Here is a 4045-nt window from a genome sequence, read left to right as displayed (position 1 = left end):
AGAAATAAAGTATCACTATTTTCAAATGATGTGATAGTGTACATAAACCACCCCAAAAGCTCTACCAGAGAACTTCTCCAGCTGATAAACGAGTTCAGCAAAGTGTCTGGATATAAAATTAACTCAAATAAGTCAGTAGCCTTCCTTTATACAAATGATAAACAGAGAAATAAATTAGGGAAGCAACTCCCTTCACAATAGCCACAAATAATATAAAATATCTTGGGGGAAACTCTAACCAAACAAGTGAAAGACCTATATGACAATGACCTCAAGTCTCTCAAGAAAGAAATCCAAGAAGATCTCAGAAAATGGAGAGATCTCCCATGCTCATGGATTAGCAGAATTAACAGTAAAAATTGGCCTCCTATCAAAGGGAATCTACAGATTCATTGCAATCTTCATCAAAATCCCAACACAATTCTTCAGAGACATGGAAAGAGCAATTCTCAAATTCATCTGGAAAGGCAAACAAAACAAAACAACAAAAACAAAAAACAAAACAAAACAAAAAACCAATCAACCAACCAAACAAAAACAAAAACAACGACAACAACAAAAAAAACCCCAGATAGCGAAAACGATACTTAACAATAAAAGAATGTCTGGGGGAATTCCCTGATCTCAAGCTTTACTACGAAGTAATAGTGATATAAACTGCATGGTATTAGGACAGGGACAGACACACTGATCAATGGAATAGAATTGAAGATCCAGACATAAATAAATTATGAAGATATAATAATTATTAAAGATCCAGATGTAAAACCAAACATGGCACTTGATCTTTGACAAAGAAGTCAAATATATACAATGGAAAAAAGATAACATCTTCAATAAATAGTGCTGGTCTAACTGGCTTCCATATGTAGAAAAATGAAAATAGACCCATATTTGTCATCTTGCACAAAGTTAAAGTCTAAGTGGATCAAGGACCTTAAAATAAAACCAGATACTACGAATCTAATAGAAGAGAAAGTGGGAAAGAACCTTGAATTCATTGGCACAGGTGGAAATTTTCTTCTTTTTTTTTTTAAATTTTTAAGTTTTTTTTTATTTTTCTCTCTTTTTCTAATTAGATTCATTTACATTTCAAATGCTATCCCAAAAGTCCCCTATACCCTTCCCCCCTGCTCCCCTATCCACTCGCTCCCACTTCTTGGCCCTGGCGTTCTCCTGTACTGGGGAAGTTTGCTAGACCAAGGGAGAGGCCTCTCTTTCCAATGGTGGCCAACCAGGCCATCTTCTGCTACATATGCAGCTAGAGACACGAGCTCTCGGGGGTACTGGTTAGTTCATATTGTTGTTCCACCTAGACATGGGAAATCTGGGTCTATTCTCTGTACATAAAACAATTAGGTGATCCTTATATTGTTTATTTTTCTTATTTTTGTGTGGATACACAAACTTGGGGGGGGGTCATTCTGTATTTGTCTGAAATCAAATGTTTGTTCTTACTTTTGTGGAAAAGATGAACTGTGAAATACCTTTTATGTGACATTTGTCTTGTTTTGCTTTGCTTTGCTTTGCTTTGATTTGTCTGTCAATTTTTTTTTTTAATGGAACTCTGGCTTTAAAGATTATGAAAACAATGAGGAGCCTTTAATTCAGCATTTGATAGTTGTCATTGTTATTATATGCTGTGTGTTACTTTTACTTTTTGTATAATATTCATAAACTGAAAACAGTCATAGTTCCTGGGAAAATAAACAGAAGTCTGCCTGTCTCTGCCTTCCAAGTACTGGGAACAAAGATGAATGCTTCCATGCCAGGCCTCTCCCTGTACTTTCTGTAGCCTAGGCTATAGAAAACTCAAAGCAATCCTCATGCTCAGTCTCACAAGTTCTGAGATTTCATATGTGGGCCACCACGCTTTGTGGATTTCAATTTTTTTGTAGAGCTTTTTTTATTAGATATTTTCTTCATTTACATTTCAAATGCTATCCCCAAAGCCTCCTATACCCTCCCCCCGCCCTGCTCCCCAACTTACCCACTCCTGCTTCCTGGCCCTGGCATTCCACTGTACTGGGGCATATGATCTTCACAAGACCAAGGGCCTCTCCTCCCATTGATGGCTGACTAGGCCATCCTCTGCTACATATGCAACTAGAGACACAGTTCTGTGGGGTACTAGGTAGTTCATATCATCGTTCCTTCTATAGGGTTGCAGACCCCTTCAGTTCCTCAGTTACTTTCTCTAGATCCTTCTTTAGGGGTCCTGTGTTCCATCCAATAGATGACTGTGAGTATCCACTTCTGTATTTGCCAGGCATTGAGTCACAATAGAGAGCTATATCAGGGTCCTTTCAGCAAAATCTTTCTGGCATATGCAATAGTGTCTGGGTTTGGTAGTAGTATATGGATTTCAATTTTTAATATACTTTTCTGGTTATAAATTAAATAATTACACTAAAGAAAAGTAGAAAATCATGCTGATTCTTTCCAATTTTATGAGGTCCCATTTATTAATTCTTGATCTTAGAGCATGTGCCATTGGAGTTTTTATTTTTATTTTTTTGCCATTGGAGTTCTCTTTAGAAAATTTCCACCTGTGCCAATGAGTTCAAGGTTCTTTTCCACTTTCTCTTCTATTAGATTCATAGTATCTGGTTTTATTTTAAGGTCCTTGATCCACTTAGACTTCAGCTTTGTGCAAGATGACAAATATGGGTCTATTTTCATTTTTCTACATATCGACAACCAGTTAGACCAGCACCATTTATTGAAGATGCTTTCTTTTTTCCATTGTATATGTTTGGCTTCTTTGTCAGGGATCAAGTGCCATGTGTGGTTTTATGTCTGGATCTTCAATTCTAGTCCATTGATCAATGTGTCTGTCTTTGTACCAATACCATGCAGTTTATATCACTTTTCTACCAAGTATTTCTTTAGTAGACGTGTAGTAGAACTTAAAAGTTTATTTGTCTTGTTTCTAACTGCTTACAGACTATAATACATTACATATTTATTGTTGAAAATAGTCCAAGAAAAGAGATATATATTTCACAGTTAAAAAAAAAAAGAATCAAAGGCCAGGGAAATGTCTCATCAAGTTCAGGCACTTGATACCAAATTGGAAGTTCTAAGGTCATAACTGAGTCAAATCCTTGTATTCTGCATGGTGAAAGGAAAGACCTGGCCCCAAATGCTGTCCTCTGGCCTGTAGTCTGAATTTTGGCTATTTTATTGTGTTCTTTTCTCTACTATCCTTCTTTATGATTCTAACCTCACAACACTAGGTAGGAGAGAAAGACAGAAGAGAAAGGGGGACCAATATCATTAGAATAATTCCTGCTAATTAGAGTCATTGAAATCTTTGGGACAAATCAAATCTTCAGGATATCATCAACTAGTGACCAGCATCCATCAACCATCAACCATCAGCCATCAGCCATCAACCATCAGCCATCAGCCATCAGCCATAAGCTATCAGCCATCAACCATCATCAACCATCAACCATCAACCATCAACCATCAACCATCAACCAGCAACCAGCAACCAGCAGTAACAGCAACATTGCTTCTCTCAGAGCTCTGATATTTATATACCCTCTAAAGTGTCCCCAGAACTCCAATGTAAACTATCTTTAGGTGACAAAATCAAGTCCCTGCCAGAGCACAAGACAAATCATAGTTAGCTGCTGTAGACAATATGAAGCAGCCCCAAATCTCAAATCTGAGGTTAAAAGAAAAACCTTTCTGTGTTTTTAAAGAAGCCAAAATTCTTACTACATTTCCCACTTTCTGTTTTAAATCATCGATTCTTTTGTGTTTTTTTTTGTACCAAGCATTTAGTACAAATTATAAACATTTGTACTAAATTTACAATAAACTTTTCAGATCAGTGGTTAAGGTTTTCAGGAGACCTTTTTTTTATTATTATTTTTTTATTATTATTTTCTTTATTTACATTTCAAATGCTATCCCGAAAGTTTCCTATACTCCTCCCCCCCACCTCTGCTCCCATACCCACCCACTCCCACTACTTGGCCCAGGCCTTGCCTTGTACTGGGTCATATAAAGTTTGCAAGACCAAGGGGCCTCT

This window comes from Mus pahari, chromosome 3, assembly GCF_900095145.1.
Source record: "Mus pahari chromosome 3, PAHARI_EIJ_v1.1, whole genome shotgun sequence".
Lineage (NCBI taxonomy): Eukaryota > Metazoa > Chordata > Mammalia > Rodentia > Muridae > Mus > Mus pahari.
This window is presented reverse-complemented; position numbering follows the sequence as displayed.